Genomic DNA, 11117 nt, shown 5'->3' with positions numbered 1-11117 from the left:
AGCTCTTTGGTGGGGGTAATAAAGGCGGTTCCTGACTGGTGTGAGAATTCAGCGAGCCCCGCTGTATATGAAAGTGCTTTGTGAAGTGTAAGCCTACCTGCCTCAGGGGTCACCCAGCAGCTTAGTGGGTGGGTAGGAACCCTCGTTGTCTAGTCGGACTGCCTTTCTGTGCCTCAGTTTCCTAATCTTTAAACAGGGATGACGCTAGTACCTGCCTTACAGGATTGTCCTCAGGATAAGTAAACTTGTTTCTGGAGTCCCTGGGTGGTGTCAACAGTTAACGCACTTGGCAGCTGCTAACTGAAAGGCTGGAGGTTCGAGTCCGTCCAGAGGTGCTTCAGAGGAGAGGCCTGGTGAGCTACTTCCGAGAACTCAGCCACTGAAAAGCCTATGGTGTGCAGTCTCTGATTCACACGGGGTCACCGTGACGGTACCTAGTGGTTAGCGAAGGGCCCAGGCAGGGCTGGGCAGCGTGGTGAGAGTCTGGGGGAGAAGTGCTCTGCCTTAGAGTAGGGAAGAGCAGAGGTGCTGGGGTTCCGTAGATCTCTCTAGGTGGCCACCACAGGTGTGTAAGGCACTTCACCTTCTCAGGAAGCTGGGGGTCGCTGGATTCAGCACCACAGAAGAGCTGTGAGGATGGAATGGTAGAAAGCACCAGTGATGGCAATATTGGAGACAACACCAGTACTGGTAGTTATTTTGCCTAGTGTCGGAATACCAATATGACTATATTTTTAAAAAGTGGGAGTTCAAATTAAAACAAACCAGTGAAATAAGATATTTGCTATTTGTCTTGGTTATCTAGTGATTCTATAACAGAAAATACCGCAAGTGGATGGCTTTAACAAGGATTTTATTCTCTCAGTCTACAAGGCTGGAAGTCTGAATTCAGGGTGCCAGGTCCAGGGGAAGGCTTTGTCAGCTCTCGGGGAAGGTCTTTGTCATCAATCTTCCTTTGGACTAGGAGCTTCTCAGTGCAGGAACCCCGATCCAGATGTCGTCTGCTCCTGGTGATGCTTTCTTAGTGGTACCAGGTCCCCATGTCTCTGCTTGCTTCTCTTCTGTATCTCAAAAGAGATCAATTTAAAACACAACCTGATCTTCTGGAGTCCTGCCTCATTAATGTAACTGCTGCTAATCCCACCTCATTAACATAGAAGTGGGATTTACAACACAGGAAAATCACATTAGATGACAAAATGGTAGACAAAATACTGGGAATCATGGCCTAGCCAAGTTGGCGGATAGTTTTAGGGGGACACAGTGCAATTCATGACAATATTTAAAATACACTTAGAAATATATCAAGTGAGTTTAGAGTATATATGTTAAAAATCTTATTCTTTCCTAGGTCAAATATTAAAAAAAAAAACCACCATGTAAAACTGAAGACAATTTAATCAGTACTTAAAACTACCCAATCTTTGTAAAGACACGCACGAAAAGGCCTCGTCCATTAGCTTTGTCATTGTTCAATCACAAGTGTACTTTCTGCAAAAAGTTCCCAGCTGCTTGAAACACTTTCTGAGTGGACACTATTCCAGGAACTGTTCAGGGAAGTGTTTCAGGAGATGGGGAGGTGAGGGTTGTTAGCTAAGTCAACTTGCCCTGACTCATTCATCTTCAAAACCCATTTCTTGATAATTTCGAGGAGAGCTTGATTGGGTGGCAGTCTGTTGATAGAGGGTGGTGGTTTTTGTTTCAAAGACAGCATTTCTGGTTCCTCTTCACTTGGCTAGTTTAGTCTTGTTCAGGTGGAGGTTCTGGTGAGCTTTAGTGGCCCGTCTCAGTGCTGAAGTCTGTTCTCAGTGAAGTGTTGGAGCTGGACTGAGCGCTGACCTGGCAGGAGCCTTTGCTCCTGAGTGTGCGGGTTGAGGTGATGCCATCAGAGCTAGCCCTACCTTGGTGCAAAGCTCAGTGTCTACTCCCCACCTTTCAGCTTCCGTGTCCTCAGATTTCACCTTTTTTCCCCTGTGAGGCAGCTCAGGGCCTCTCCTGGCACCCCCTGCTCCCTTCCACTCCTGCCTCCTGTGGACCTTTTAATTTCTGTTCCCACTGAGAGCCACCCTGTTCCATCTGCAGTTCAAGATCCAGAGGAAGAAAGGGAGAGTGAGTGGGAAAGAGCAGATGAACTCGCTTCTGATTTAGGCCTTCTACCTGGTTTCTCTCAGGCGACTAACGCCAGCCCCAGTGCTGGTTTTGAAACTTAACTTGTTTTAATTGTCCTGTTGTCTTTGGATGCTGTTGAGTTGATTCCGACTCACAGTGACCCTATGTGACAGAGTAGAACTGCTCCATAGGGTTTTCTAGGCTGTAATCTTTACAGAAGCAGGTTGCCAGATCTTTCTCCCTTGGAACAGCTGGGTGGGTTTGAACTGCCAACCTTTTAGTTAGCAGCTGAGCACTTAACCGTTGTGCCACCCACCAGGGCACCTTTAAATTGCCCTAAATCACATTCAATTTACATCCATAGTGCGTCACTGATTTAAGACAAGAAGCCTAGGCAATTATTAATGAGGAGGCTACAATGGCAATCTTGCAAATTCTCTTCAACGTGGTCTTCACCAGACCTGTTAATTTGCATCTGTCAGCTCAGAAATCTTACAGAGCACAAGTACTTCAAAACCTCGTATAAAGGAGATGTAGTAAAGATTACATCCAATTTGCGTTTTTATTGGAAACAAAGACCATACATGCTTGAACTGCATTATTTTAGAGAAGTGCTTGCCTAAAACCCATTCTCTCCTCTTGCCTTTAAGAAAAATGAAACTATGAAAGTATTGAATTTAAAAAAGGCAAAAGAGAAGCTGTGTTAGTCATCTAGTGCTGCTATAACAGGAATACCTCAAGTGGATGGCTTTAAGAAAGAGAGTTAAGCAGGCTAGAAGTCCAAATTCAGGGCATCCTCTCCAGAGGAAGGCTTTCTCTTGTCGGGTTTCTCAGTCTTCCCCCAGACTAGGAGCTTCTCTGCCCAGGGACCCCGGGTCCAAAGGACGTGCTCTGCTCCTAGCACTGCTTTCTTGGTGGTATGAGGTCCCCCAACTCTGCTTGCTTCCCTTTTTATCTCCTGAGATAAAAGGTGGTGTAGACCATACCCCAGGGAAACTCCCTTTACATTGGATCAGGAATCTGACCTGGGCAAGGGTATCACAATCCCACCCTAATCCCCTTTAGCATAAAATTACAATCGCAAAATGGAAGACAGCCACACAACACTGGAAATCATGGTCCAGCCAAATTGACAGACACATTTTTGGGGGGGCATAATTTGATAGACACATTTTTTGGGGGGGTATAATTCAATCCATGACACAAGCATTACAAATATCAGCGCATGCAAGTAGTTTCCATGCATTTGGATGGCAAAACATATGAAATAAGTCGGTTTTGTATGTATTTGACAATAAATGATACAAATGGAAGCCTCAAATCTGGCTGAGCAAGGTAGACATTTGTATTTAAACAGGACGTGATTAAAGAGTACAGTAAAATGATTATAATACAACTTGGTAGTGTATAGATTAAAACTAAACTTTGTGTTTTACTTAAAATATGAGGCAATAAAGCATAGTGGTTAAGAGCATGGATTCTAGAACCAGATGGTCTGGGTTCAAATCCCAGCTCTACCACTTTCTAACTTGTGACCTTGGGCCACTTACTATACCTCTCTGAACCTTAATTTCCTCACCTGTAAAATGGGGATAATAAAGCCTGGGTCATAAGAGGATTGTGAAAATGAAATGCACTAATACTTACATGGTACGTGTTCCAAGTGTGTGCCAGTATTAAAGTCACTTACTTGTCATATAACACATTTCAAAATGTGTCCAAAACCCACGTTACTCTTTGTGAATCAGAAGAGCAGGGCAGATTGATCAGCTACCTTGGACTATGTATTGCATTGGGCAAATCTGCACAAAAGACCTCTTTAAAGTGTTAAAAAAGTAAAGGTATCACTTTGATGACTCAGGTGCCCCTGACCCAAACCACGGCCTTTTCCATTGCCTCATGTGTGTGTGAAAGCTGGACAATAAAAAAGGAAGACTGAAGAATTGACATGTTTGAATAGTGGTGTTCATGAAGAATATTGAATATACCATGGACTGTCAGAAGAATGAACCAATCTGTCCTGGAGGAAGTATAGCCAGAGTGCTCCTTAGAAGCCAGGATGGCCAGACTTGGTCTCACATTACTTTAGATGCTTCACCAGGAGAGACCAGCTGCTGGAGAAGGACATTGTGTTTGATAAAGTACAGGGTCGGTAGAAAAGAGGAAGACCCTCAATGAGATGGACTGGCAGTGAGATGGGCTGTCCTTCAATGAAATGGAGCTGCAACAATGGGCTCAAACAGAGCAAGGATTGTGAGGATGGCACAGGACAGAGCAATGTTTTGTCCTGTTGTACATGCGGTCGCTATGAGTCAGCACCTAACAAAAGCAACAACCTTGGACTATGAGCATTTAAGACATCCTAGCACAATGCTGGTGGAGAAAGCTATCATTTGGAAACTAATTTCCTTGCAAGAGGCAATTTAGGAATTTTTTTTTTCTTTCCATTTTCTGAGTCTTTAGAGAGATTTTTACGGGAAATTGGAATTGGCTATCAGTAGTAGACTAGCAACTACTACCTTCCACCAGAAGTCAGCAAAAGGCCCGTTTTGGATCAGGCTGTAATTGGTCATTTGGATTTAGAGGGGTGAGGAGAGGTTAGGGCAGAAAGGACTGGAGGGGTAGGCGAAAGTGAGGGAAAATAAACAGAAGTCCCCTTTGGCTGCACAACGAGTTTCCTGGGATGGAGTCAGCTAAGTACCACAGAGGTGGTTCCCAAGCGTCATCCTTCACCGAGATAGAGGAATAACCCGTTGCCATTGAGTTGATTCTGACTCATTATAACGACCCTATAGGTCTGACTAGAACTGCCCCACAGGGTTTCCAAGGAGTGGCTGGTGGATTGGAACTACCGACCCTTTTGGTTAGCAGCCTAGCACGCTGTAGCTTTTGACCGCTGTGCCACCAAGGCTCCAGATGGAGGAATAGGGAAAGGCATTTCAGCCAGCAGGGACAACAGAGGCTCAGAAGTCAGACATGTGTGGCCTCTTGGCCATGATTGAACCAAGTACCCATGATGGCAGCACAGGTCAGTGGAAGGCATTTAGAGATCTGGTTGGAGGGTTGCAGGGAATAAGTTTCGCTTGGTAGGCAAGGGCCTTCTGGCGCTTTCCTTTGGAGATGTACAAAACTGGGCCTGGGCTACCCACTGGCAGTTCATACCCTGTGAGCGTAGTTTCTCAGCACATTGCTTGTTGAACGGGTTAGTTAACTGATACAGTCCATGCTTAGGGAGTTCTATGTGCCAGGCACCAAGCTAAGCATCCCATGGACATTCTGTAGTGTCATCCTACCACCCTGTGAGTTGGTGGTCTACTGCCGTCACGTTGCACACGAGGTAACTAAGGCACAGAGGGGCTAAGGAACTGGTCCCAGGTCACAAAGGTAGCGAGTGGTGAACTGGGACCAAAGCGAGGGCTCTCTCACTGTGAAAGCCTGAGCTGCCTGAATGTATCACTCCGGAGAAAACAGACCCCAGCCGAAGGGCGCAGGGCAAGAGTGTGACGTTTCTGCCCTCCGTAGTGTCATCCCTGGGATTGAAGACCCCGGGACCTTTGCTGAGGTCTTTTCTCAGACAGGCCCTACAACTTCCAGAGGACTTTGTGGCAGACGTGAAGTCCTGGCTCTCAGCCTTGTCGCCTGCACCGAGGGGGTGGGAAGTCGGCAGACCCTGGAGAGGCCTCAGAAGCGGAAGGGCCTGGAGTGCTCTGCTCATAGGAACCCTCAACTGGGTTCCACGGCCTGTGTGTGAGGAGTGGCGCGGTGGGGTGGGGGAATGAGGCGGGTTTCTTGGTGAAAGGGGGATGGTGAGCACAGCCAGACCCACCCCCCAGAGAGCCGGGGGGGAGGGGGCAGCGCCGGGGTGCCAATCAGATCTTCATCTGAGCAAGCAGATCGGTAACGGAGGAAGCAGGCTCTGTGGAGGGAGCAAGTGAGCCCCAAGTCAGGCAGAAGGCCCGGCAGAGGGAGAGGGCGGAAGGATACTATATCTCAACTCAGTCGGAATTCTTCATCGGCCCGCGCTGGTAACGGTGACTCTGGCCCACCTCTCATGCCCAGCTACTGAGAGTCACTGTAGAGAGTAAACCAGTAAAAGAACTTGGCACACAGTGAATGTCTGACATAGAAGTTTTATACAGGAACCTGCAGACTGTGGCTTGTTCTAACAGATGGGCTGTATTGTGAGGTAGTAAGCTCCCTGTCTCTGTAGGTGATCAAGCAGAGGCGATGATGCTAGAGAGCTTGGTCTTCCAGGTTCCCAGGGGTCTAGGGTTCTCCCTTGTTACTATTCAAGGTTTGCCATGCCAGGCGCGCATTACCCATTTTACCCATGGTATTAAGTTAATCTTCACTATGAAATGCTAGGACCATGGTTGTTGTTAGGTGCCATGGAGTCAATTTCAAATCATAGCGACCCCATGTGGCAAGAGTATAACTTCCCCATAGGGCTTTCCAGGCTGTAATCTTTACAGTTACCATCAAGCCAATTCCAATTCATGGCGACTCCGTGTGTTTCAGAGTAGAACTGTGCTCCAGAGGGTTTTCAATGGCTGAAGTTTTCAGATGTAGATCACCACTGGGTGGGTTCAAACTGCCAACCTTTCAGTTAACAGCTAAGTGCTTAACTGTTTGAGGTGCCAGGCCTTCATGGTAGGTGTTCAGTAAACACTGGTTCTAGGCTCCACTGCTTAGAATGATATCCAAACCGAAAGTCGAACCTGGTGCCGTCGAGTCGATTCTAACTCATAGCAGCCCTGTAGGACGGAGTAGAGCTGCCCCATAGGGTTCCAAGGCCACAGTCTTTATGGAAGCAGACTGCCACATCTTTCTCCCTTGGAGTGGCTAGTGAGTTCGGACCACTGACCTTTAGGTTAGCAGCGGAGCATTTAACCACTGCGCCACCAGGGCTCATCCTCTCTGAATCTCTATTTCCTTGTCTGCAACATGGGTGGGTTGATCAACCCAGGGCTTTCTTGGTTTTGGCACTGGGAGTCCAGCATTCAGGGAACCCCCTTCCAAAAACCAAACCAAACCCATTGCAGTTGAGTTGATTCGGACTCGTAATGACCCTATAGAACAGAGCAAAACTGCCCCATAGGGTTTCCAAGGCTGTAAGTCCTTATGGAAACAGACTGCCACATCTTCCTCCTGAAGAGTGGCTGGTGGGTTGGAACTGCTGACCTTTTGGTTAGCAGCCAAGTGCTTTAACCACTGCACCACCAGGGCTCCTCGTTGTTGTTGTTATTAGGTGGTGTCCAGTTGGTTCCGACTCATAGCGACCCTGTTCACAACAGAATGAAACGCTGCCTGGTCCTGCGCCATCCTCACAATCGTTGCTATGCTTGAGCCCGTTGTTGCAGCCAGTGTGTCAGTCCATCTCATTGAAGGTCTTCCTCTTTTTTGATGACCCTCTACTCTACCAAGCGCAGTGTCCTTCTCCAGAGACTGGTCCCTCCTGATAACATGCCCAAAGTATGTGAGACAAAGTCTTGCCACCCTTGCTTCTAATGAGCAGTCTGGCTGTACTTCTTCCCAGACAGATTTGTTTGTTCTGCTGAGTCCGTGATATATATTCAATATTCTTGCCAACACCATAATTCAAGGGCATCAATTCTTCTTCTTCCATGAAACCCCCTTAGTCCTGGGCAAACCAGAATAGTCGGTCACCCTCAAAATGGGGGAAATAACCCAACTTAAGTTGTGTGGTCAGGGTTGAATAACGTGTGTAAAGCAGTCAGGAGTCATCACAGGGTCAGCACTTGATGAATGAAACATAAAAGCTTGGCTTGTAGGGTCATGTGGCCCACAGGAATCCTAATGCCACCACTTCCTAGCTGTGTGCCCTGAGGTCAGTTTGTCTACCTGACCCTATGTTTCCTTAACCTTTAAATGGGGATAATAATAGTGCAGGCTGAGGGCGGAGCAGGGAGGATGAGGCAAAATCACGCTGGTGGAGCCAGTCATGCAGAGGGTGTGGGCCCCGGGTACCCGCTCCGCAAGTGCTGCTGGTGGTGTTAGTTGCTGTCGGGTCGGTTCTGACTCATGGTAACCCCACGTAGAACAGAATGAAGCACTGCCCAGTCCTGCACCATCCCCATGATGGGTGGCGGACCAGATGGTTGTGATCCATAGGGTTTTCACTGGCTGATCTTTGGCAGTAGATCTCCAGGCCTTTCTTCCTAGCCATCTTCTGCTGAAACCTGTTCAGTGTCATAGCAACACACAGGCCTCCGCTGACAGACAGGTGGTGGCTGCACACGAGGTGAATTGGGTGGAAATCAAACCCAGGTCTCCCACACGGAGGGGAGAGAGAATGACAACGTGGCATTGTCAAGAGCTTTCGAACATTTACAAAGTGCTGTATGTTGGGCCAGGGGCCTCAGATCAGCCAGTATAGCTCTTACCCTGGCCCTGGTCCTTTTTTTTTTCTCTTAAACCCCAAGCTGTCAACAGATTTGTGATAAAAGTGAGCCTCCTCGCTCTCCCAGGGGTGTGAGGAGGACGGTGTCCATGAGGGGGCGCCAGAGCATCAGACACCAGGCTGCAGCCTGTTCTGCCTTCCTCCCTCAGCTTGGTGTGAGGTTAGGGCCCTGCCTGGTGGTTTGGCTTTGATTTACTCTAACCCATGCCTTCCCAGGGACCTCTCAGCCCCCTACCCCAGGAATCCAGAAACTTCCTGGCTTGGACTCAGACTCTCGGCCTCAAGGATCTCCAGGCTCTGGGGCTTCACCAGCAGATTTGTTTAGACAAAGCTTTGCTGTGTGCCAGACCCTGGGCAGACTCGGAAGATACTTTATCTCATTTAATCTTTATAATTCTCCAGAGGAAGTAGGTATCATCCTCACTTACAGATGAGAAAACTGAGGCACGGCGCGCTTAAGTCACACAGCAATGAATGAAGTGGGATTTAAACCCAGGGGGCGCCTGACTCCCAAATCTTTGCCAGCTGCCTCTGAGAACCACAGAATCTTAGCCTTACAGTCTTGGGGTTTTAGAAGGTTAGACTCATAAAAAGCTTTTATTCAAATAAATTTTTTGTTTTTGTTTTTACTTAGGTGATTCATGGATGGAAAAAAAAAAGGAAAAATCAGCCCTCCCTCTCAGTTTCTGCCCTTGGAGACACCACAGTTCCAGGGTCTTGGATCTCTTTCCAGATTGTAGACTCATCCAATCTTAACATTAGATGGGGTTTCTGGGTGATCCCAGCCCTCAGGTTCCTGCTAGCGTCACTGTCGTAGCCTGGGGGAGTTTGAGGACCATGCTTGGCTCCTGGAGCCCCCGGCTTCCAGGCCACCCACCCCTTTAAAAGGTGCTGGTGGCACTTAACCAGTTGTCCTCAAGCTGATTCCATCTCATGGCCACCCCATGTGCTGCCGTGTAGAACTGCGCTCCATAGGGGTGGCACTTACAAAAAGGAACCAAACCCGCTGCTGGCAAGTTGATTCCGACTCATATCCTGGGGAATCCTCATCCCAGAAAGGCCCAGAATGCCTCTGGTGAGAACCCACTTTCAGTTTGACCCAGTGAACGGAAGGGCAGAGTACCTGGTGTCACGGGGTGGGAGTAGGGATGCTGTCGGCTAGACTGCCTTCTCCATGAGATTGCCCTGTAAGAGGGGCTAGGGGATGGTGGATCCACCAGGGCAGACCTCCAGACCTCCTCCTCCTCACACAGAAGGGCAAAGGCCCTGAGCGGGATGTCAGAGGATCTGGGTGTGAGCCCATTTCAGTTTGGAGAGCTCTGTCTCAGTTTGGGGAAACCCTGGTGGCATAGTGGTTAAGTGCTACAGCTGCTATCCAAAAGGTCAGCAGTTTGAATCCACCAGGTGCTCCTTGGAAACCCTAAGGAGCAGCTCGACTCTGTCCTAAAGGGTTGCTATGAGTTGAAATCAACTCCACAGCAATGGGTCTCAGTTTGGAGAGCTCCTTCTGCAGAGGCCTTCCCTGGTCTCCGGCCGGTCAGGGCCCTCTGAGCGCCCCTCCCATCTATCAGAGTGCTACTCTTGCTGGATTGTCCTTGTCTTCTGCTCATCTGTTTCCCTAGTCAGGTGGTGTGCTCTGGGAGGGCAGGACTCTGGGATTTTGGTTTCTTAAGTTGGAGTCCCTAACAGAAAGTTTAGAGGTTTGAGTCCACACAGAGGGGCCTCTGAAGAAATGCCCTGGCAATCTACTAAATAATCAGCCATTGAAAACCCTATGGAGCACAGTTCTACTCTGTCATACATGCCTGGCTCTATGGCAATCTGGTTCTGGCCCTATTGAGTGAGCTGCCATGGCCATGTGACATGCCCTGGGCAGTGAAATGGCAGCAGAAATTCCACGTGTGGCTCCTGAGTGGAAGCCTTTAAGAACTAGTATGTGATTCTTCCAGCTGCCTGTCCTCCTGAGCAGTGACTGGCAAAGTCCCGGATGGACCCCTCAGTGAGGACAGCAGGGGGCGGTGTGCCCTGCCCCCGGACCCTGCAATGAACACGTAGTCTGAGTGAGAAATAAACCAGTGTTTTAAGTCACTGAGCTTTGGGGGTTGTTTCTTACACAGTTTAACATTGGCTATATGGAGTCCCTGGGTGGTGCAAAAGGTGAGTACTTGGCTGCTCGTTACCAGGTGGAAACCCCAGGTTCTTACTTGGCATGACTCATACTGGCCTATAAAGGAGAGACAGAGGTGGGAGACCAGGAAAGGTACCTTTATTTCCTTGTACAAGGAAATGGAGTCGATAGGAGCTGCTGTTGCCAAGACTGCCCACCAAGGGCTAGCGGGCCAGTTACTTTTAAAGTAACAAGGAGGGAGTTCATACAGATTACGTCAATAACATCCTTAATCGTACTACACAGGCGCAGTGGGGTTTACATAAAAGCAGAATCCAAATGCAAAGCTGCAGGGGGAGGTAGCCAAGCTAAGAAAATAGGCTTTTTAATACATTACTATGGGAGCTGTCTCACACTAACTGAAAGGCTGGTGGTTCCAATCCACCCAGAGACACCTTGGAAGAAAGGCCTGGCGATCTA

Source organism: Loxodonta africana, chromosome 4 (genome assembly GCF_030014295.1).
Source record: "Loxodonta africana isolate mLoxAfr1 chromosome 4, mLoxAfr1.hap2, whole genome shotgun sequence".
Classification (NCBI taxonomy): domain Eukaryota; kingdom Metazoa; phylum Chordata; class Mammalia; order Proboscidea; family Elephantidae; genus Loxodonta; species Loxodonta africana.
Note: the sequence above shows the minus strand (reverse complement) of the source record.